Source organism: Aotus nancymaae, unplaced genomic scaffold (assembly GCF_030222135.1).
Source record: "Aotus nancymaae isolate 86718 unplaced genomic scaffold, 86718_ANA_hifiasm-v0.15.2.pri h1tg000003l, whole genome shotgun sequence".
In the NCBI taxonomy this organism is placed as follows: Eukaryota; Metazoa; Chordata; class Mammalia; order Primates; family Aotidae; genus Aotus; species Aotus nancymaae.
Genome location: NW_026988414.1, coordinates 60,604,031 through 60,630,422, shown reverse-complemented (window position 1 = coordinate 60,630,422; position 26,392 = coordinate 60,604,031).

Here is a 26,392-nt window from a genome sequence, read left to right as displayed (position 1 = left end):
ACAGGAAAAGAGAACTCGAGTATTTATATCCCAACTCCTAAGAGTCACTGGTAAAGGCAAAACCCAAAGGTAAAGGTAAAACCCAAGAGATGATAATTTCTCATGATTTCCAACCTGCTTGGGGAGTTTAGCAGGGCTATCTACAGTTTGTGCACAATTGATCTTCAGCACAGGTGCAGACTGGCAAGTGGAAGTCACACACAGTACACTGTAATAATGTCCATAATCACTGAATAACATGGATCAGATACTCACAGTATCTACCAGAGATTGGGTCTATATATTTATACCTCCCTCTTTCATGCCTAGAATAGAGTAGGCAATAAATATTTTGATAATGAATGAATGAAAACAAAAACAAACCAGTAATAAGTGAAGGATTCACATTCTGTTCAAATAAAATGAGAACAGTGATTAAGGCAAAATGAATAGCTTTGATAACCAAGGAGCTGACAATCATGAACCTTAAAACATTTTTTTCTCTTATGTGATTTGTCATCATCTTAGTGGGCACTATAGAATTGTCTTCAACAGTGTTGGCACCTTCTCCCCTCACTCATCACCTTCAGAGATATTTTCTCTAGAACTACTCCCAATGGGAAGATGAAACAGACTTTAATGGAAAGCTTCATGTTACAACACAAGTGTTGGCTCCTAGTGAATATTCTTCTATACTCCTCATTAAATATTAATTTATTTTACCTGTTTTGTCTCATCTTAATGTTTTTATATCAGCATTATTTTAAATCATCAAAAGAGCAAATAGGAAATATATCTGAAAATGTCACACTGAGAAAACAGTGCAAATAAATCTATATTTTTTTTCAGTTATATGTGCATGCTTTATTATACACATTCACACAAATGTATATATCCTTGAGTAGGACACATGACATCAAATCTCTTGAGACTGTTGATGCAGACAGAAAGTGGGATGGCCTTTCAGAATCTCTGTTTTATCACCATGTCTCAGATTACTGATTCTTATCTAAAGGAATCAAGGTCACACTCTCGGAAGTTGAAAATCTCAGTATTCCAAATATCTGACTCATATCCTGTTTGAGACTTACAGGGGTTGGGGGTGTATAAGCAAATAATCATGTACTCCTAAATTAAAATTCTTCCACAAGAATATGAGCATTTCCACAGTCATACCAGTTACTTGGTTAAATGCAGGGGTTACAACTACAAGGATTAAAAATATTAACGAGGTAACACAGAGGTGTCAATTAGTCCAGGTGCATATTGGTGCACAGTAAATGAAAAGAGAAGAGAGAAGTAAAGTCTCTGAATGGGACAGTATACATCTTGTGTAAAGTTATTCAAATAAAGGAAATATAAAGTATACACACACACACACACACACACACACACACACACACATACAAACACACACACATATCTTTTGAAGGCCAAATAAAACTTTTCAAAAACAAAGTTGCAATATTTAATTTAGGGCAAAGAGTTTTCTTCCTTAAACAAAGCAGTTTTCTGGTTTTATTTTCAGGTGAGGTCCTTAAAGTCTAAAAATTCATAGCCATTTTAAATTTTCTGTTAATTTTCTATTCTGTCATATAATTGAAATCTTCTTCCTTCCATTTGTTAAAATGTTTTAAGGAATGCTTATGCATTTGGACAAAATCCAGAGCTGTAAAGTTGCCTAAGTGAATTATTTGTTATCTAAATATTAAGTAGTGTAACAGAAACTGCTTAATAGGACCTTACGGTCTAGTGAGCAGGGTAAGGAAAGGTAATAATGGATTTTCCAGAGTTTGTGGTCAGGCTTATTTGGAATGTAGCATACATGAGAGTGGACATCCAAAGGGCATTCATTAGATGTCTTTTGGAATAAGTATTATGCATGGATCTAATCAAATTCTAGCATCTCTTTCTTGGCAATATGATATTTGCAAATTACTTAAACTGCTCTGGTAAGCTGCTTAAATTGCTTTGGTCAAGTATTGGGCAGACCAGGGGATATTATTTAAAGTACTTGGCATAATGCTTCACACATAGTAAGCAGTAAATAAATCTTGCTTTCTGTTATTTTATTATTAACATTATTATTATGCCTGCCCCAAGATCAGTGCACAGAATATACAAACAACACTTAAAGAATACTTAGGAAGAGATAGAAATAATAGTAATAACTGACATCTATTGAAAGATCACAATGTTTCAAGAACTGTACAAAATTCATGAACTCATTTAATTATTTCATCAATCCTATTTCATTAACAGTTGTACAGAAGAATCTGAGCCTCTGAGAGATGAAGCAACTTGTTCTAGGTCAGGTAAGTAGGAATGACAGTGGTGGCATTTAAACCCACAGAGTCTAGGGTTAGAATTAGGCTCTTAACTAATATCCTATACTGTCTCTTGATAACAAGGAAACAATCATTCCTAATGGAAACCACATGCATTAAAATGCCATGTAGGGCACATAGAAAAGGAATGACAAAATATGGATGAAAACAGAGGAGAACAGATTTATTTTCCTTAGCTACATCTGGCTCATGGTTTACACCTACAAAGAGTGAAACAGGAACTAGAAATTAAATACTAGAACTGTGCTATATCAAAAGCATAAGTGTTATATCAAAAGCAAAATGCTATGTTAATGAGGGTATACTTTGATTATGGCTAAATAACCTGTATAGTTAGCCGCATAAAGTTTTCATGTTATTGGGTGTGTTCTGCCACTATTAATCTGTCTTTTCTTATTTTGTTTTCCTTTCTTTTTATAATGTGTAAGTTAAAAAACTTCTTTTCCTACATTGATTTAATAACATACTATATTGCAGAGCATAACATAGTATATTGCATAGTAAATAAGGAATATTATCCCTCTAGTGGAACATCAGAATAATGACAATGACAGTAATACAGAATAATGACAAATACAGAATGACAGTAAGTGTCATTATTCTGATGTTCCACTAGAGGAATAATATTCCTTATTTACTATATGTAACGTTAACTCATTCAGTGTAGGATTTATTTACATTTGTGTTTATGTATTTCCCTAGAGTTATTCTGCCCTTCTCTGTCCTACATATCATTTTCTACAAGAGAAAATCATTTTATATATGTGCTTGTATGTACACAGACACACACACACACACAGTGAACAAGCACACATAAAACCCAACCTAAAACAAAACACATTTATGGAATATTTTTTGTTTCTCTTTTTAGTAGCACTGAGTTGCACTTTGGATCCACAAAGTTAAATTATTAGCCTAATATTACGAATTACTTTCTTATAAAAATCACAGCAAAACTTACATTATATAATAACATTTAACCAATTTCTTTATATTTACTAATAACCACGTTGAATACATTGTAAAAGAAAAAATATATTTCCATCAAATATGGAAACTTGGTCTCAGAACATTTTAGTCGCCTGACCAATGGCACAGAGGAAATCTGAGGCTAAAACAGGATGCAGTCCAAGTCCTCAGACACCTGGCCTATTTCTCCTCATCTTCCCAGGGCAGCAGACACAGAAGCAGCAAAGCCATGCATTGCCAAACCAGTCCATGAATGCTTGAAGCAAAAAATTCTTTTGTGGTGCCACAAACGTTTTTAAAGCAGTTTTATCCACACTAAAATGAACAACAAAAGGAATATGGGCTCTAGTCCCAGGAGAGCCATGTTTTCTAATGTTTCCATTAGAAATAAACTCTGCATTCAACTCCCTAAAGCAACATTATTATGAACATGATTTTATGTGGATAAATTACTACTATATTTCAGCTGCATTGTGGGTTAAATAGGCTTTTGTGTGCTACACTGTAGATATCATCACCTTATATACTGCTGCTACTATAGAAAAATGAATTCTGAGTCCAAGCTAAAAAGTGTTTTTAATTATTGACATTGAAAACATGCCCTAGTAAAATTGTTTTACTTTCACAAGACTGAAGATTTAACTATTACTGATTTGGGGCAGAAATGATATTTTATTCCCATACATGTTCCATATGGGTATTTATTCCCACAGTTTACCTAATAAAGTGTCTTCCCAATATGTTAGGTTGGAATACATGAAAACTCAAATATTTGACCATTTGGAGCTGTAAAAGTAACAATTCCATATAGTATCATCTAATACACAAATATGCACTAGCTCAACTCCCTATTACTTTTCTCTATTTCCCATTACATAATACCAACACCTAACCATATGCAGTCATATTATCCCATTTTGAACATTTTGATTAATTTTATTTTTATTTAAACACTATTTAGCATCTCATATATTCCAGCCACATCTTATGTGTTTCGTGTGATAAAAGTAATACAAATTTATTGTTGACATTGCATAAAATATAGAAAGATATAAATAATAAATGTCATGAAAGATTTTTAAAATACAACTAATAATTTTGTAATCAGTTACTGATTTTAGGAATATATAAAAATAGTATACTATATGTATGCAGTTATAAGTTTTAAATGTTTATACTGTATACATTTAACTGATACACTTTCTTTCCCATGTCACAAAGTATTCTTGGTATACAGACCAAGAATATTGGTTTCAATGGCTGATAGCATTCCATGATATGGCTCTATCCACATCATCTGTATTAGGCCACTCTTGCATTGCTACAAATAAATGCCTGAGCCTAGGTAATTTATTTAAAAAACAAAAAAGAGGTTTAATTGGCTCATGGTTCTGCAGGCTGTATAGCAAGCATAGTGCCAGCATCTGCTTCTGGGGATGCCTCAGGAAGCTGTTACTCATGGTGGAAGGCAAAGCAGGAGCAGGAATCTCACATGGCAAAACAGGAGCAAGAGTGGAGAGGAGGTGCCACATACTTTAAATGATCAGATATCATGTGAACTCAGAGCAAGAGTCACTTATCGCCAAGATAATGGCCCCTATTCTCTGTCCCCATGATCCAGACATTTTGCACCAGGTCCTATCTCCAAAACTGGGGATTACATTTCAACATGAAATTTGGGTGGAGACATATATCCAAACTATATAATTCTGCCCTGACCTGTTCCCACCCAAATCTCTTGTGCTTCTCACATTGCAAAATACAATTATAACTTCCCAATAGTCCCCAAAAATCTGAACTCCTTTCAACATTAACTGAAAAGTCCAAAGTCTCTTTTGAGACCAGGCAAATCCCTTCAACCTATGAGCCTGTAAAATCGACAAGTTATTTACTCTCAAGATACAATGAGGGTATAGGCATTGGGTGAGCATTTCTGTTTCAAAAGAAAGAAATCAGCCAAAAGAAAGGAGGCAGGGGCAGTCATTAAATGTTAAAACTCTGAAATAACCTCCTCTGACTCCATGTCTCACATCCAGGGCACACAGGTACAAGGGGTGGACTCCTAAGTCATTAGGCAGCTCCACCCCTGTGGCTTTGCAAAGTTCAGCCTCTGTGGCTGCTCTCATAAGTTGCTGAATGCCTGTGGGTCTTCCAGGCACAGGGCACAAGCTGCCAGAATCTACCATTCTCAAGTCTGGAAGGCAGTTTCCCCCTTCTCACAGTTCCATTGGATGGTACCCAAGTGGGGACTCTGAGTAGGGGTTTCAATCCCCCATATTCTCCCTTGGCATTGCCCAAGTAGAGGTTCTCTGTGGGGGCTTTGCCTGTGCAGCAGGCTTCTGCTGGGCACCCAGGTTTTCCATACAACCTCTGAAATATAGGAGGAGTGTCTCATTCACTCCTGCACACTGTACATCCACAGGCTTAATGCTACATGGAAGCCACCAAGGCTTATGGCTTGCACTCTCTGAAGCAGTGGTCTGAGCTGTACTTGGAGTCCTCTGAGCCATGGCTGGAGGTGGAGTGGCCTGGATGTGGGGAGCAGTGTGTTGAGATTCAGCAGGGCAGTGGGGCCTTGGGTCAGTCCCATGGTACCATTCTTCCCTCATAAGTCTGAAGGCCTGTGATGGGAGGGGCTGCCATGGTGGTCTCCGAGATGTTTTCAAAGCCTGTTTCCCATTGTCTTGACTAGTAGCAGTGGACTCCCTATTAGTTACGCAAATTTCTCTAGCAAATGATTGTTTCACAGCCTGCTTGAATTCTCTTGAAAAAGCTTTTGCTTTTTCTGCCACATGGCCAGGCTGCAAATTTTTCCAACTTTTATTTTCTGCTTCCCTTTTAAATAGAAGTTTAAACTTTAAGTCATTCCCTTGTTCCCACATTTGAGTACAGGTTGTTAGAAGCAGCTATGCCACATCGTGAATGTTGTGCTGCTTAGAACTTTGTTCTAGCAGATACGTGAAACCATTACTATAAAATTCAAACATCCACAGATCTCTAGGGTGCAAACAAGTTCTTTCCTAAGAGGTAACACACATGACCTCCAATCCAGTCCGCAATAAGTTCCTCATTTTCATCTAAGACCATATCAGCCTTGACTCCATTATCCATATCATTACCAGCATTTTGGTCACAACTATTTGACCAGTCTCTAAAAAGTTCCAAACTATCCCTCATCTTCCTGTCTTCTTCTGAGTCCTCCAAATGCTTTCAACCTCTGTGTGTTACACAGCTCCAAAGTCGCTTCCACATAGATATCCTTATAGCAATGCCCCACTCCTCAGTACCATTTTTCTGCATTAGTCTATTCTTGCATTGCTATAGATAAACACCTGAGATAGGGTAATTTGTAAAGGAAAGAGGTTTAATTGACTCATCGTCCTGCAGGCTTCACAGGATGCATAGTGCCAACATATGCTTCTGGGGAAGCCTCAGGAAGCTTTAACATATGGCAGAAGGTGAACGTGGAGCAAATACTTCACAAGACTAAAACAGGAGCAAGAAAACTGTGGTGGGGGGGTGAGAATAAGGAAGTACCATACACTTTTAAACAGCCAGATCTCATGTGAACTCAGAGCAAGAGCTGACTTAAGACCAAGGGTATGGCCCACACCGTTAAAGAGGACTCTGCCCCCATGATCCAAACACCTCCCACCAGGCCCCACCTTCAAGATTGAGGATTACATTTCAACATATTAGAGTGGAGACAAATGTCAAAACTGTATTACCATCTCATTGTACTCAACTTTTGGATGGTTAGGCTGAACCTAATTTATCACTTTCTGAAACATAATGGAATGAGTGTTCTTTCTTACAAATTTTCATGCATCTCTGATTCCAACCATATGAAAATATTTTCTTAGAAATGGACTTGCTGGATTAAAAAGTAAGTTCATTTTATTTTGTTATTCAAAATATCTTCTATATTATTTTAAAGGACATATTCACTGAAAACAACCCAAGCATTACAGAAGTCAACAAACCAAAATGAACATTATACATCCACTTCCCAGGAAAAACTACTGTTGATATTTTGGCATATACATGTCCATATATATAAGGCCCAAATCTTGATAATTACTGTGTAATAAAGAGGCTACATTTGCTTTTATGTTTTGATGTTTAATTTGTTCATTTTAGAATAAATTTTGGAATAACATGTATATAAATAAGATACAGCTATTTAAAGTAGGAAGTTACACTAATTTTGAAAAGTCCATGTATCTGTGCTATAATCACCATAATCAATAAACAGAATATTTTGAATAGTGTAAAAGCTTTTCTTTCATCCATTCCTAGTTAGTCCCAACTCTCATCTAGAGCCCCAGACAATCCACTCATCCACTTCCTATAACCATATATTAATTTATTTTCCATTTTTAGATAAATGAATTTACAAAATTGCCAGCATGTACAGTTTCGCATCTGTCTGTTTTTATTTAGCATAATGTTTTTCAGATTCTACTTTGATGAATGTATTTGAAGTTTTCCACTTTATTGCTGAGTGCTATACCCTTATATGAATGTGGCAGGCCAAATAATGTCCCCCAACACATGTTCATGTCCCAACTCCTAGAACCTGTGAAGTGTTACCATACATGACTAAAGGGACTTTGCAGTTGTGATTAAATTAAAGGCCTTGAAATGGGGAGATTTTTATGAATTAACCAAGTGGAATCAATATGATTTCTTTATGTGATAGACAGTTTTACATACTAATTTGTCTAGGTTATGACGTCTGGTTTTTTTAGTTAAACAATATGTTGCTGTAACAGGATTTTATATATGTTACTAACATTTGCAATCAGTTGACTTAAAAGTAAAATAGATTATCCTCCATAATGTGGGTTGTCTTCACACAATCAGTTGAAGGTTTTCAGAGCAAAGACAGAGGTTTCCTGAAGAAGAAGGAATTCTGCCTCAAGAAATTATGCCGGAGTGTTTAGCCTGTTGGCCAGCCCTGCACATTTCAGAATTGCCAACCTCTATAATCTTATAAGCCAATACCTTAAAATAAATCTTTCTGTGTGTATGTATGCGTGCAAGTGCGTATATACATGTGTGTGTGTGTGTGTGCGCGCGCGCTTAACTTTTTTTGTAGAATCCTTCCTGACATACATAGATGTGTGGTCTAAGGGACATGTGACCACAAAAGACTAGTCAGAGATACAACACTGCTAGCTTTGAAGGTAGAGGAAAGTGTTCATGAGCTAAGGAACCTGAGAAGCCTAGACTCTAAGCTGGAAGAGGCAAGGGAACATACTCTTGCTTCCAGAAAGAAAAGCCTCCTGACACCTTGCTTTTAGTCTCATGAGACCTATTTTGGACTTCTAACCTCAGAACCTTAAAATGATAAATTTACAGTGTTTCAGTTGCTAAGTTTTTGGTTCTTTATTATGTGACAGTAATTTGTGAGCAATACATTTATTTATCCATTCACTTCTTGATGAGCAAAGTAATTTTTTCTAATTAATTTGTATAATGAATAAAGTTGACATAAACATTAATGTACTTTGTATAAACATATTTTTACTTCTTTGTAAAACATATTTTTTACTTCTTTTGAGTGAACTCATAGAAATTGGAGTTACAATTTTCCATGGTGAGTCTATAACTCTATAAGAAACTACAAAAGAATTCACCAAAGTGGTTGTAACATTTTACAATCCCAACAAAATATCTAAGAGCTCTAATTGTTTCATGTTCTTGTCAACGCTTTGTCATATCCAGATTTCTAAAATTTTATGCATTCTAATAGTTGTAAAGTATCTCATTTTTAACAGTTTTATTGAGATATAACTTATATACCATAGAACACATTTATTTGAAATTTAAAATTTTATTTATTGTAAATTTATAAAAATATCACCAAAATCAATTTTAGAACATTTGTATCACTCCAGAAAGTCTGTACATATTAGCAGTCATTCCCAATTTTGCCCCAAATCTTCCCCGCCACTACTACTAATCCATAGAATACCACCAATCTATTTTCTGTTTTTACAAATTTGTTTATTCTAATGTTTCATATTAATCTATTATATAATATACAGTACTATGGTTTGTCCTTTTAAGGACATATGCTTAAAAAGTTCATATGCTGGAAATACAAACCCCATGAGATTATATATCCAGAAATACGTTTTTAAGAGCTAATTAAGGTTAAATGAAGTCATATGGGTGGAGTCCTAATCCACCAAATGTATGTTTCAATTCATATTGTAACACATATTACTACTTTATTCTTTTCTATTGCTGAATATATTGTATTGCATGAATATACCATATTTTTAATATATTCATTAGTTGATAGATTTTTGTATTGTTTCTAACATTTTATTATTAAAAAAATTCTGCTGTAAATATCTGTCAAGAAGTTTTTGCATGGCAGCATGTTTTCCATACTCCTGGATGCATGGTAGCAGTAGAAGTATATGGTAACTCTATGTTTGCCATTCTAAGGAACTACCAAATTGTTTTTGAAAAGTGGTTGCATCATTTCGCATTTCTACCAGCAATGAATGAGTGTTCCTATTTCTCCATATCTTTGCCAATATTTGTTTTTACACATATTTTTTAATTATATCTATTAAAAATACTGGGTATTTTCCTGTGGTATTAATGTACATTTTCCTATTCACTAATGATGTGAAGTTATCTCATAACTCATAATGTGTTTATATGTAACTTATATAACATCTTTGGGGAAATGTATGTTCAATCTTTTGCCAATTTTTCAGTTGGGTTTTTTGTATTATTATTGGGGTATAAAAGTTACTTATTTATTCTAACTACAAGTTCCTTGTCATGTGTATACTTTTTGAAATCATTTTATCCCATTCACTAGCTTGTGTTTTCACTTTATGGATTGTGTTCTTTGAAGCACAAAAGTTTTTAATTATTTCGATGGTTAATTTTATGTATCAACTGGAGTGGGCCAGAGGATGCCCAGATATCTGGTTAAGGATTATTTCTGGATTTGTCTGTAATGGCGTTTCCAAAACACATCAGCGTTTGAATTGGCAGACTGAATAAAGCCAATGGCCTTCTCCAACATGAGTAAGCATCATTCAACCATTTGAGAGTCTAAATGCAGTAAATAGTCAGAGGAAAGTTGAATGCTCCCTCTCTGTCTGACTACTTAAGCTGGGACAATGATCTTCCCATGCCCACGGTGCTCCTGGTTCTCAGGACTTCAGACTCAAATAGAGATTTATACCAGCAGCTCTTCAGCTCTCAGACCTTTGCACTGTATTATCAGCTTCCCTAGGTTCCCAGCTTGCAGAAGGCATACTGTGGGACTTGTTGGACTCCATAATTGTATGAGCCAATACTTTACAACAAATCCCTCTAAACATACACACACATTCACATATAAGCATGTACGTACTAACAGGCACACAGCTTCTATTTCTCTGTAGTTCCCTGGCCAATACAATTATGATAAGGTCAAATTTATCTTTCTTTTGTGTAACTTGTGCTTTTCATGACATATCTAATGTCATGAATATTTACTGTTATTTTTATGAGTTTTATACCGTTAGCTCTTACATTTATGTCTATGCTACATTTTCAGTTAATTCTGAAATAAATAAGGATGAAGTCCAGCTTTATTCTTTTGTAGGTGGAAAACCAGTTGTTCCAGCACAATTTGTAAAAAAAGTTTATTCTTACAAAATTGAATTTCTTTGGCATCCTTTCCAAAAATCAATTGACTTTAAATGTCATGGTTTATATCTAGACTCTCAATTTTTTTTTCCATTTATCTGTATGTTTGTCTGTATGCCATTACCAAACTGTCTTGATTAACTGTAGCTTTGTATTCAGTTTCAAGGTCAGAAAGTATGGGTTATCCAGCTTTGCTCTTTGTTTTAAAGGCTGTTTTGGCTACCCTTGTTTTTTGAATTTTAATATGAATTCTAATATCAATTTGTCAATTCCTTAAAAAAGATGGCATTTGAGAGATACTATCTTGAATCTGTAGATTAATTTGAGAATTACTGCCACTTAAATGATATTAAGTTTCTGAAAAATGACACCGGAACATCTCTCCACGTGTTTAGGTCTTCTGTAGTATCTTTCAACAATGTTTTGTTGTTTTCTGTATACAGATATTGGACTCCTTTGCTTAATTTATTTCTAAGTACTCTATTTCTTCATGTTATTTTAAATAAAATTGATTTTGTATTCTTATTTCTGGGTTGTGTTTATTGCTAGTGTATAGAAATACAAATGATTTACATATACTCATCTTGTACCCTAAAAGCTTGCTGAACTTATTTATTAGTTCTAATAGTTTTTACTGGATTTCTTATGATTTTCTAGATATAAAATCATTTCATCAGCACATAGTTTTATTCCTTCCCTTCCAATATGAATGACTTTTATTCCTTTTTCTTGCCCAATTGTCCTGACTAGAACTTCTAATACAATGCTGAACAAAATGTGAGTGGACATCGTTGTACTTTTTATGAACTTAAGGGGAATTTAATCTTTTACCATTAAATATGATGTTAGCTATGGATTTTTTTGTAGTGGCACTTTATCAGGTTGACCAAGTTCCCTTATGTTCCTAGTGGCTGAGTGTTGTTATAATGAGAAAGTGTTGGATTTTCTTCAAATACTTTTTCTGTATACTGATAAGATTACGTGTTTTTCCTCATTTGTTCTACTAATGTGGTGACTTACACTGTTTGATTTCAAATGTACAACCAATTTTTTTTTCTTGGGATAAAATCTACTTAGTCATGGTATATGATGATCCTTTTTATATGATGCTGTATATGGTTTCTAGTAGTTTCTGGAAGACATTTGTGTCTAGAGTCACAAGATACGCAGTTTTTCTTTCTTATGATGTATTTGTCTGGTGATGGTATGATGGCAACTCTGACCTCATTAGATGAGTTGGTAGGTATTTTCCCCTCTTCTATTTCTTTTTTTTTTTTTTTTTTTTTTTTTTTTGAGACGGAGTTTCGCTCTTGTTACCCAGGCTGGAGTGCAATGGCGCGATCTCGGCTCACCACAACCTCCGCCTCCTGGGTTCAGGCAATTCTCCTGCCTCAGCCTCCTGAGTAGCTGGGATTACAGGCACGCGCCACCGTGCCCAGCTAATTTTTTTTGTATTAGTAGAGACGGGGTTTCACCATGTTGACCAGGATGGTCTCGATCTCTTGACCTCGTGATCCACCCGCCTCGGCCTCCCAAAGTGCTGGGATTACAGGCTTGAGCCACCGCGCCCGGCCTCCCCTCTTCTATTTCTTATGAAAGGGTGTAGTTGATTGGTATTCATTCTTTTCTAAATGTTTGGTAGAATTCACCAGCGATGCCATAGGGAACCTGGCTTTTCCTCATGGAAAGTTTCTTATTAATTCAATCCTATTACTGCTCTTAGGTCTACTCAGATTTTTGGCATTTTCTTGACTCAGTATTAGTAGTTTATTTTCTTCTAAGAATTTTTCCATTTTATCTAATTTATTCAAATATAATCGTTCATATTATTCCTTTATTCCTTTTTATTTCTGTAATGGTAGTAGTAACGTCCTCTCCTTCATGCTTAACTTTAGTGATTTGGGTCTTTTCTCCTTCATATTAGTATGACTAAAGTATTATCAATTTTGCTTATCATTTCAAAGAACTAACTTGTGGTCTTGTTTATTTATTTTCTCCATTGTTTTTCTAACGTCCATTTCACTTGAGTCTACCCTATTTTTAAAGCTCTTTCTTCTTGCTCTGGTTTTAGTTTCACTTTCTTTCTCAAGTTTAAGGTAAAATATAAGGTTACTGATTTCAGATCTTTATTTTTTTGAAATATAAGTGTTTAGTGTTTAATTCTATAAATGTCCCTCTAAGTTCTGCTCTATTTGTATTTTACGGTTTTTGTCTGTTCTGTGTTCACTTTTATTCATCTCATACTATTTTCTTATTTCCTTTTTTCTTTTGACCCATTGGTTATTTAGATGTGTGTTGAATTTCTCACTGTTTCTTCTGTTACTGATTTCCGATTTAATTCCACTGTGTTTAGAGAACACATTTTGTCTAATTTCAGTCATCTGAAATATGTTGAGTCTTATTTTGTGAACTAACATAATATCTCTTCTACAAAATGCTCCACCTGCTCTTGAGAAAAATGTGGACCATCTTGCTTTTGGGTACAGTTAGTTCTATAGATATCTGTTAATGTTGCTAAGTCTCCTATATCTTGTTGTTGTTCTTTCTAGTTACTTAACGTACTATTGAAAGTGAGGTATTAAAGACTACAACTATTATTGTTGAATTGTGTATTTTCTCTTGCATTCTGTCAGTTTTGCGTCATGGATTTTAAGAGTCCTCTTTTTAGTTTCATGTATGTTTATAATTGTTACACATTTCTAGTCAATTAACACTTACATTATTCTAAAATCTCCCTCTTTACTTGTAGAAACACTTTGTTGTTGTTTTACTCTCCATTCTCTTATTTTAATATAGCTGCTCCAACTTCCAAAAGGTTGCTATTTGCATGAGTATTTTTTTCCATCCTGTTGTTCTCAAACTATTTGTCTTGAAACCTAAAGTGTGTCTCCAGTAGAGAAAATATAGTTGTACCTTATGTTTTTAATCCAGTCTGTCAATCTCTGTATTTGATTAGATTGCTTAATCCATTCACATTTTGTGTTGCTATTGATATTGGATTTACTTTGTTGTTTTACCTTTTATTTTCTTTATGTCTCAATTCTTTTTTATTCCTCTATTTCTCTTTTATTGCTTTCTTTTGCAGTGAGAAAATATTTTCCAGTGTAACATTTTAATCCCTTAATTTTTCCTAATTTACTAGTGTTTAGTAATTGACCTAGGACATAAAAAGTTTATCTTATCAGGACACATTTCAAATTTATACTATATTAATTCCAAAGAGTATAGAAATGCTACTTCTATATAACTTGATTTCTTCCCCTTTTTGTGCTATATTTGTTACATATATTTTATCTATTCTACAAACCCAATGATATAATGCTATAATGATTGTCATGTAATTTTTTGTCTTTCAAAGAAACTGAAAGAAAAACAGCAGGTATATATATTGTAGATATGGTGATACTAACCTTTTTATTACCATCTCTGATTCTCTCCGTATATTCCTATGTATTTCAGTTAACCATTTTGTGTCATTTCCTTACTCTAATGTGGCTTTGTTCCCATCCACTTCCTTTGTGCTTTTATATAATTATACACACATTGTTTTAATGATTGCTTTTTAATCAATTAAGAAGAAAAGAAAAGAAATATGCAATTATAATGTCTTTGTAAATGACTTACTAATTACCTTTACCACTGTTTTTATTTTTTTCATGTGGATTCAAATTACTTTCTGGTATCACCTGTTTTCATCCTTAAAAGTTTCCTAGAATATATCTTGTAAAGCCATTTTGCTAGAAACAAACTCTCTTTTTCCAACCATGCAGGGATGTCTTTATTTTGTCTTCATTTTTCTTAGTTAGATATTTTATTTTGAGTTTATTGCAGATTCATATGAAGTTATAAGAAATGATACAGAGAGACTATGCTTCCTTTACCTAGTTTTTGAATGATAGTATCTTGCACAACTAGTATGATGTCAAAATTAGGTGTTGACATTGATACAGTCAAGACACAGAATATTTCTTTTATCATAAGATCCCTTTTATAGCCACTCACTCCCATATCCTCCTTAAGCCCTCCATAAGTTCTTTTATAGCCACTCACTCTCATATCCTCCTTAAGCCCTCCATAAGTTCTTTTATAGCCACTCACTCCCATATCCTCCTTAAGCCCTCCATAAGTTCTTTTATAGCCACTCACTCCCATATCCTCCTTAAGCCCTTACAAACACTAATCTGTTATTCAGTTCTATAATTTTGTCATTTTAAGCATGTTATATAAATGAAACCACACAGTATGTAACCTTTTGAGAACAGCTGAGACATTGGCCTTTTCCTCTCAGCAAAGTTTTCTGGCACTTATTTCAGATTGTTTTCTATATCGATAGTCATTCCTTTTACTTTATACTTTGAATTGTATTCCATGGTATGACCGTACTGCAGCTTGTTTAACCATTTGCAGTTGAAGGACACGTGGGTTGTTTCCAGTTTTTGACTATTACATATAAAGCTTCTATAAACATTTGCATACACAGTTTTATGTGAAGATGTCAGTGTATCTTTGGGATAAATGCTCTAAAGTTTAATCGCTGAATTATATGAGAGTTTTATATACAGTTTATTAAGACATTTTCAGAGTGGTGGTATCAATTTGTATTCTCACCAGTAAAATATGAATAATCTAATTTATCTTAATTTGCCCATTCTTACCAGCATTTAGTGATGCTATTGCTTGTGTTTTGAATTCTATCGCTCACATATTTTGTGAGAATATTTCTTAGTATTAGGGTATTTAGTATTTCATTGTTACAAGTAGGTATCTTAACTTGTTAATTTTGTGTATTTACTGATATTTCAAAATTAAGTATTCAATTGGATGTATTAGATATAAACAATTTTCAGTTAAATCATTTTCCTAATTGTAAAAATTGTGTGACATATTAATTCTTGTCCAAATTGCGTTTTTTAAATTCAACTTTTATCAATGTAAACATTGTGATATTCCAGATTATTTTTGTTTGGATTTGCATAATTTTTAAAATTTTATTTTATCACAATTTTTAATTATTTTTTAAAAATTAAAAATTTTAATTTAATTTGAATTAATTTACTCTTTTTTAATCATCTTCCACATATTTATTTTTTTAATTTCTGCCAAAAAATGAGGCAAAAAATTAAATAAACATCTCTTGTAGACAGAACTTAATTTATTTTTCCTTTTTTAACCCATAGTGGACATGGACATCTCTTAATAATAGGTTAACTTCTTTTATGTTTATGCTTCTACTCAAATATTTACAATTTTATTTTGTTTCTTGTCTTATTTTTATTTTTGCTGTCCCATTGTATTTATTTTTGACTATAATTTTCATGTGTTTTCTCATCTACATATGAATTGACTGGATTTATATAATCTATTTTAAAATGTGTTTATGGTGTTAAATAATGTGTCTGAATTTTCATTTTTTTAATGTATTGACCTAAAGTAAAATGGCATTTAAGATTTACATCTCTTAAATAGAAATGCATTAGCATGCTTATACACTTTTCCCCTCCTGAAACTTTCACCATTTCTAAACACCAGTAATTACACTCGATTTTGTAATTGTTATTGATATAGTTTTGAGTTTTTTAATCTAATAATTTTATTTCTTGTGTTTACACCATACTGTTTGAATTTAAATAAATTAACAATCACTTTTTTCCTAACCATTGTACCCATAGAAGTTTAAAGCTAATTCTGTGTTTGAATTAATTTAATTTGAATTACTTTAGCCATCATTATTATTCTTTTTAATCATCTTCCACATATTTGTTTCCTTATTGTGATTCTTTTTTTTTGAGACGGAGTTTCGCTCTTGTTACCCAGGCTGGAGTGCAATGGCGCGATCTCGGCTCACTGCAACCTCCACCTCCTGGGTTCAAGCAATTCTCCTGCCTCAGCCTCCCGAGTAGCTGGGACTACAGGCGCGCGCCACCATGCCCAACTAATGTGATTCATTTGTATTAATGCTACAATCACAGTAAATTCAACAAAAGGTATTTACATATTTGAGAAGATGTATCTTTTACATTTACACTGGAATGGTTACTTCATTGAAGAATTCTTAGGTCAAATAATTTTTTCCCAAACTTTTGTAGAAATTGTGTTTTGCTTTTTAGTAGCTATAATTGCCAAGATAAAACTGAAGGAAAAAGGATTATTTCTTTACTCTCTTAGTGATGTGCTTTTATCAATCAGAGTTCGTAAACTGGTAATTAACATAAAAATATAATAAAAATTAATTTCCACCAAAAAATGGAATAAAAGTTTCCTATTCTCAAAATTTAAGAAAAGGAAAGACTGATTTTTTTTTTTCATAACAACCTAGCCATTATCCAGTAAACACTGAAATTGACTGTAAACTTTCCTAATTATTCAGTGACAGCTTCACATTAGTGCCCCAAGCATTTCAAAATCAGCCAATTAATGACTTTTCCATGCTTTCCAAAGTTATCCAATCATCAGTAGCCTCTGTCTAGTGACCATGTGCTCATGCCTGAAAATCAGGCAACTAATAAACACTCAATAATCTGTGAACATGAAGCTTTCCCAAAATCTATGCAAAATCACATCTTTGTTTGGAGAACTGGGCTTTGAGATCATATCAAACTCTTGCTTAACAAGCAATAACTACATCTTTTTATTTTTATTTTTTTGGTGGCAGCTGGGCATTCTGATGCATGTTTCCAGATCTGGATTTTTCATTAATACATATTAGACTACATGAAGATGAAGAAAGAGAAGAAAGGCATGAGAGAGGAACTTGCAATAGGAGAAGAACATAAGGATCAAAGCACAATCTTCAAAGTGAGTTATCAGTCTATTTCTGCTGCTAAAACAGAATATCTAAGACTGAATAATTTATAAAGAACAGAATTCTATTTCTCACAGCTCCCAGGCTAAGAAGTCCAAGATCAAGATGCCCCAACTTTGGGTGTCTGATGAGGGCCTTCTTCTTGTATCCTCACATGGCAGAAGGGCAAGTTAGCCAAATGCTGTGTGAAGCTTCTTATAAAGGCCTTAACCTCATTGACAAAAGAGGAGCCCTCATGGCCTTTTAAAGGCCTCACCTCTTAACACAATCTTGTTGGCTACACTTTTTTTTTTCTCACCAGAAATCACTTAGTTTATTTATTTTTTCTTTTCTCCAGTTTTATTTTGGGTTCGTGCGATACATGTGTAGGTTTATCATTTGAGTAAATTGCATGTTGCTGGGATTTGGTGTGCAAATGATTTCATCACACATATAGTGAGCATAGCACCTGATAGGTAGTTTTTCAACCTTCACCCTCCTCCTAACCTCCCCACTCACATCAACCCCCATGTCTATTGTTTCTATGCTTTTGCACATTTACTCAGTGTTTAGCTCTCACTTGTAAGCAAGAACATGAAGTATTTGGTTTTCTGTTCCTGCATTAATTCACTTAGAATAATGGCCGCCAGCTACATCTATGTTGCTGCAAAGGACATGAGTACAGTTTTTTCTGTTGTTTTATGGCTACATAGTATGCTATGGTGTATATATACCATATTTTATTTATTCAGTCCATCATCGATTAGCATCTAGGTTGATTTCATGCCTTTGCTATTGTGAATAGTGCTTTGATAAACATACAGGTGCATGTGTCTTTTCGGTAGAAAAATTCCTATTCTTTTGAATATATAATCAGTAATGGGATTGCTGGGTTGAATGGTAGCTTTGTTTTAAGTTCTTTGAGAAATCTCCAAACTGCCTTCCACAGTCATTGAACTAATTTATATTCCCACCAGCAGTGTATAAGCATTCCTTTTTCTCTGCAATGTCACCAACATCTGCAATCTTCTGACTTTTCAAAAATAGCCGTTCTGACTGGTGTGAGATGATATCTCACTATAGTTTTGATTTGCATTTCTCTAATGATAGTTATGTTGAGCATTTTTTCACATGCCTGATGGCTGCATGTATATCTTCTTTTGAAGAAGTATCTGTTGATGTATTTTGCTCATTTGTTAATGATTTGCATTTTGTTTTATTTTGGTGGGATTTTTGTTTGTTTTATTTGGCTTGCTGATTTGTTTAAATCCCTAATGCTTTGTCAGATGCATGGTTGCAAATATCTTCTCCCATTATGTAGGTTGTCTTTTTAATCTGTTGAAATTTTATTTTGCTGTATAAAAGCTTGAGTTTAGTTAGGTCCCACTTGTCTATTTCTGTTTCCATTGCAATTACTTTTGGAGATTTTATCATGAAAAGTTTGCCAAGGCCTATGTCTAGAATGGTATTTCCAAGGTATTCTTTTAGAGTTTTTTATAGTGATAGGTCTTATATTTAAGTCTTTAATCTATTGAGTTGATTTTTATATATGATATTGAAAAAAAAGGTCCAGTTTCAATTCTCTGCATATGGCTAGCCAGTTATCCCAGAACCATTTATTGAATATAGAGTTTGTCCCCATGGTTTGCTATTGTCAACTCTGTCAAAGATCAGATGGTTGTAGGTGTGCAGATTTATTTCTATGTTCTCTAACCTGTTCCATTAGTCTATTACACTTGAATTTTGAAGTGGACACTTTCAAACCATAGCAATGAGTATGGAATTTAACACATTCCATTCAGACAGACAAAAAAAAAGACTAGAAAAGCTAAAAAGCACAAAATACTGAGCTCTTTTGGAGTACTGGTAGCCCTAGTGACCACTGTCTAAGAACAATTTACCAGCTAGACAGTCCAAGGCCCTTAAAAGCCTCTAGAAAAAAAGAAAGGAGTTGATGTGTAAGAATTAAAGTATGACGATAATGCCCTAACCTGTGATAAAATGGAAAACAGCTGGGAATTTTTCTGAGCTTAGGTAATGGTGGACTCATTACTTCTTACATATTACAGAGTGAATATAATTTAGACAGCACGCCTTTGAATTTCAAGAATCCTATAAAAGTTAGGCAATTTTATAATAGCTTTCCTGGTAATTAGGCAAGCCCCACTTAAGTGAGTAGGCATAAGAATATCACTGAAGACAAGGTATGTTTCGTCTGCCAGCCCTGAGAAAAAACTGTTCAATCTCAGAGGAAATAAATAATATGGTATCTTGGGGCTAGATTCAGAATTATTTTACACTTTTCTCTAAGGTCTGGGAGGATTTTGACTCTGAAGCTCTGAGGTCAAGAAAAAGTTAAAGTAAATTTGGTAGGTAGAGTAGCTTCACCATATTTATCCATATAAGACAGCACTTGCAGAAGTCTTGCACATTAAGGGAGAACTCTGAAGTCTTTACTAACCAGTTATGTTAATAAATAGTATGGATCTGCCTGACATAGGGAGATAAGGTTGAGATAATGTATGATTAAGGGATCTGAGAAAAGACGGTTGTCCCCAGCAGACAAGAAAGTTTCCTGGGTTGTTATCAATAGATGCAGCTTAATGATAGCTGGTCAAGAACACCAAAAGAAAATGATTAAAATAATTTATTCTGTGACATTTTTCAGATAATACTAGACTTTCACCCAACGATAACAAAAGAGCAGTACTTAAAAAGGATATCAAAGGATTATAATAGTTTCTAAAAAGCCATGTAGAGTGTTTTATCAAATTAGTATTTATATCTTACTTCCAAATAAAACCTTTGATTTTTTTTTCTTCAAGTGTCTTTACTTTTCTTCTTTTTTTTTTTTTTTGTATTGTTAGGTCTTTTTATTCTAGTTTTGAGAGCATTTATTAAGACTTTTATTTTCTTTTTAAAAATTACACCTATTCCATATTCTGCAGTATACAAAAAGATGTTCACCAACTGTACTGTAATTTTAAATTTGGCATTTTTGTTTTCATCTTCATGCCCTCTTCATTATTATCTGCTCTATTATAATCAATTTTCTCTTGAATCATGGGAGTGAATGAGAAATTATCTAAGATGATCTCCTGTTATTTATATGGCAAAAGGGTATTCTGATTCCTTGAACATGGGTCATCAACTATGGTCTACAAAACAAATCTGGCCCATTACCTCTTGTTGTAAAAAAATTTAATGGAACACAGCTACTTTGTCCATTTACATATTATTTATAGTTTTCTCCATGCTGCAAAAACAGAGTTGAATAATTACAACAGAAACTTTCTAGCAAAAATAAACTAAACTGCTGACTACCTGATCTTTAAAAAAAACTGCTTGCTAAATGCTGCTTTAGAGGGTTTTTTTGTTTGTTTGTTTGCTTTTGTTTTGTTTGCCTTTTCTTTTTGAAATACAGTATCTTTTATATGGCTATGACTAGTAATATGTATGTTATTTGTCATTACAGAAGGACTGAACCTAATACTGGACATAGAGGTGGCTTATTCTAGATATTATCAATTCCTTCTCTGTATCTGTAAAACTGAAATCATGATAATTTAGGCTTATTTTTCATATCGCATATCAAGTCATGAGTGAATATGGAAACATGGATGGTATTAGAGATAGAAACAAGCATGGCAGGGTTCTTTAGCTTTACACCCAAAGCCTAATTTTCTCATTTAGCTTAGCTGAGGATTTATGTAAGGAAGTATTCATAATCTTCACTAGCCTATTTTTAGGAGCTAGCCACACAATATTCCTGTTCAGTCCTAACATGGCCAAAACCAAACTGGGATTAAAGTGAAGTTTTGGTTCTCATGGTGAATGTAGAATGTAGAAATTAATGTTTTCCTGATTAACGACTGACTAACTTCCAACCATCCCCTGACATATCTGAATTAAAATTATTCTTTTACCTACTTTACCAGGAATATTTTCTTCATATTCAGTTATTCAGAGTATACACTGGCAAGTGAATGTTGTCATTTTCTAGTTTCTAGTGCTGTCTTTATTATTTTTCAATGTAATTAAAAGTTATGTTGATAATTTCAATGGCAATATTGAAATAGAAAGCAAATATACCTTTAGGTTATTATTTTGTCAGAAATCATAATAGAAGAGAGAAAGAGGAAGAGAGAGGGAGAGGAAATTTACTTTCATAAAGAATTAAAAATGAAAGAAAAAATAAGATCAGCCATAACAAATAAGCAACTCTAGAAGTAAAACTGAGATCCAGGGACCTCTGATGTCATCAAAGTCATATAATAGACATTGACAAGTAAAGTTCAGCTTGGTCATACAGAGTGAAAATAGAACACATAAGAAGTAGCACCCTCTCAGTGTTCCTTTTTTTGTTTCTTGTGCTTCATGTCAAAGCTCATTTGACTCCAAAAAAAAGAAAAAAGTAAAATCCCAAAGAGAAACATTTTATCCACAAGGAACACCAAGAAAAATGCAGTTTAACAAGGAAGTGACAAGTCCCTTTTGTACTCTAAAGAGTGTCTTCAACAAAACAAATAAAGCAAACAATGAAAGCCAAGCTTAACCCAAGTTATAATAACTACCTGGGGAGCTATTTTGTTTTGCATATCCCAATTCAATTTCACATTATTCCAAGGCACATAACAGATTTGGATACAATCATGAAACATTCACACTTGAAAAATACTCTCTATAGAACTTTTTTCAATAATTTTCAGGTCAGAGACCCCTTTAAAAATCTGTGAAAACTATGGAGGTTTCTTCCAGAAAAAACAAAATAAAAAACCTTAACATCTTAGGGATTTCAGGTATCTGTTTAGGTATTTGTTCTAAAGAAGTTTTTGATAGCAAATGTCACAGATGTTTGAATGACAGTAACTCCATCTTGAATAGTGGCTGGATAAAATTAGGCTGAGATTTGCTGGGTTGCATTCCCAGAAAGTTAGGCATTCTTAACCACAGTACGAGATAGGAGTGGCACAAGTTACAGGTCACAAAGACCCTGCTTATAAAACAGAATGCAGAAAAGAAGCCAGTCAATACCAAGATGGTGAAGAAAGTGACCTCTGGTTGTCCTCACTGCTGGTTATATACTAACTATAACGCATTAGCACGCTACAAGACTCTCCCAACAGCACCATTACAGTTTACAAATGCTTTTGAGAATGTCGGGATATTATCCTATATGGACTAAAGAGGAGAGAAGCTCTCAGTTCCATGAACTCCCCACCCTTTTCCTGGAAAACTCATGAATAATCCACCACTTTTTTAGCATACGACTAAGAAGTGACCATCAAAATAGCCAATCAGCAATCCCCAGGGCTTTTCTGCCTATAAGTAGCCATTGTTTTGTTTATTTCTCTCAAACTTGATTTCACTTTACTCTGTGGATACCCCCTGCCAAATTCTTTCTTGCACAAGATCCAGAAACCCTCTCTTGGGGTCTGGATCAGGACCCCTTTCTGATAACACAAAGAATAAAGAAATTTGGTGTTCTCTATGTTCTCATAACAGTGTTTTATGTGTTTTTTTAAACTGGTAAACAAAACACAAATATTTTTCGCTGAGGTTAGATTTTGTTGTCATTGTTTTATAAATCTAGTCATCTTATAGTCTCCTCAGAAATTGCTTTAGCAAGCATTCAACTCACTTGGTCCATGTTTACTGTATTTAAATCCTGACTGTACCATAAAAATAGAAAAGAGAATATTAAAGATTAGATCTAAATTAATCCCCACACTCCAGTTCAACATTCCTCATCCTAACGAGATGTTTTAAAGACTTCAAACTGAGAGAATAGTTTGTATCTTATATTTGATTCATGAGGAAATAAGCTTCTATCATCAGTTTGAGTCTAATCAGCCTGAGCCTTCTTCCACCCAAAGACTGGGACTGAGTTACATGGCTTCAAGTTGTAGAAGAACGTTACATGAGTCTCATTTAAGGCTATCACAGAATTTCACAGACCTAAACCAAAATACTATTGTCTTTAACTGAACTTTTTATTTCTACCAAACTTGTAGTTTATCTTCACTGTTATCATATTACAGTCTATGATTATCTCAAACGTGCTGAATAGCTTGTAGATTAAGCTCAAATATGTTAATATGAATGTTAAAGCCTTTTAAAATTTTTTAACTTCTTAATTTTCAGGTTCCTGTTTCCCTGCTAAAACACAACTAAGAGACATAGGGCTGGCCCATGTCCTGATCTATTAGGAAAGTGAACACATCAATGATGCTAATTGCAGTTATGGTGCTGGTAAACTCATTTCAATACAAAACTCTTAATATAATTTGTCTGATGTATATTAACCTCACTCTTGCAGAAAGAGATACCACTTTCATATGGAACATGGGTCGTCCCCAAACCCTGGGCCACAGACTGGTATCAGTCCATGGCCTATTAGGAACCAGTTTCACAGCAGGAAGTGAGCGGCTGGTGAGGGAACATTACTACCTGAGCTCCCGCTCCTGTCAGATCAGCCAGGGCATTAGATTCTCATAGGAGCGCAAACCCTATTATGAACTGGGCATGAGAGGGATCTAGGTTGCGTGCTCCTTATGAGAATCCAATAATGCCTGATGAGCTGAGGTGAAACAGTTTCATACCAAAACTATCCCTCTCCACATCCCCTCCATGAAAAATTGTCTTCCATGAAATGGTCCCCGGTGCCAAAAAGGTCGGAGACCACTAATGTAGAATATAAAGGTAGGAGATGGGGAGAAAATTCTCTCCTTTGGCTATAAGTGTTATATCAATTGTTATGTTAATTCTCTGAAAATGGCCTAAAATTGAAGTCAGTCAGATGAAATTCTAAAACTGGACAACAGGTTGCAAATATTCAGCTATTATTTTTTACATTAACAATTGGTCTGGTTCACTAAATTCCACCTAATTTTTTTTCTTACACTAAACACAAAGAAAATGGTACACAATATTTATTCATAAAAAGCATATGTCTACATTCCCATCAAAACAAGAGATTATTATATAAATAATATTCATTTACATGTTAGTCAAAACTATTTTATATAAAAGTGACAAATATAAAATGGCTTTGGCAAAGCATAAATATATAAGCAAACAAAAGTAAACTGTAAAAATTTTGGCTGTCAAAATATGAGAGCAATTTTAGATTTCTATGACCTATAGGATCTATAGGATCACAAACAATGTCATGATGTCTCAGTCTTTCTCCTTTCATCTTTGGCCAATATGTCTGCTCTATTTTCACACGAGTTTTCCTTTGTTGGGACAATATGTCCTCTAATAGTTCCAGAATTAGCCAGTAGAAAAGGCTAAATTCAATCCTTCCAGAAATAGCCAGTAGAAAAGGCAAAACTATAATCTCAAAGGATGCAAACACACACACACACACACACACACATACACATATACTCCGTAAACACAAAAATCAATAACCCAGAATTGAGTTTCATTGGCTAGATTTAGTCACATGCTTACATTTGGAGTTATGGAAAAAGAGGAAAGTCCAATACAACAGTATGTACTAAAAATGCTAACTGGTAATTACCCAAGGAAAATTAAGGTCACATTAATAGAATAAAATTCTGGATATCTACTGTTGATTCCAAATAGATGCAATCAGAGAGAACAATAGATATCCATAATTGTTTTACTATCCCCAGGTATTCACTGCTCTTATATTATTCACTTCTTAAACTATAAGCTTAGACATACAAATTAATCTAAACTCCTTACATGTGCCATGTTCTCTTATCTCTGGAATATAAAGCATTTTATTTTTATCACCTGAAATGCATTCTTTCCCTTTTTCTTTGGCTAAATCTTAATTATCTTTTGTATATTAGTTTAGAAATATTTTCATTGATCCCATTTACATTGTGTACCTAACTTCAGTTCTATCCCCACATTTCCACAATGGTTGTACAATTTTTACATTCACACTAGTGATGAATGACTCTTCCTATTGCTCAACACCCTCTCCAGCATGTCGTGTTTTCAGTGTTCAGGATTTTGGCCATTCTAGTCTTTTATCACTAGATTATAAGCTGTATAAAGGAGAGATGTTGCCTTCCTTAACCATTGGTATATCTAATCTCAGCTGAGTGCCCAATGCAATAGTAGATAATACATATCTTTAATAAATGAATGAATCATCTGAGCAACTCTTAACTCACCAGAAAAATTTCCTTCCTCCTAATAATTTCTGCAAACAGAGAAATTATTAGGAGAACAGAGAGCGGACTGTGTATGGACTTCACAACTGAAGTTAATTTTCATCCAGTTATCCCATAAAGAAGTCACAAAAATAATAAAAGCAAACAAAAAAACACTAAAACCCATGAGGAATTTATATTATTTTGTTGATTTTATCTTTTTCCAATCCTGGCTCTCTTCTAAAAGTCATATGAAGCATTCCTAAAACCATACATTAAGCAGAACCACACCAGACATATGAGTTATGATAACTGGAAGAGTAGATGGATAATTTAAGCCACCCCTTGAAATGGATCCAAATTCAAAACACTTATTCTTAGGCTGTAGGCTTGTTCTTGTCCTATCTATCCCAAAAGGATGCTGAGGCTACCATAGTGACTAAGATTAAAGATATATGTCTTCTGCTCTTTCTTTCCTTTCCTTGCAATTTTTCTAAGGAAATTAATTATGT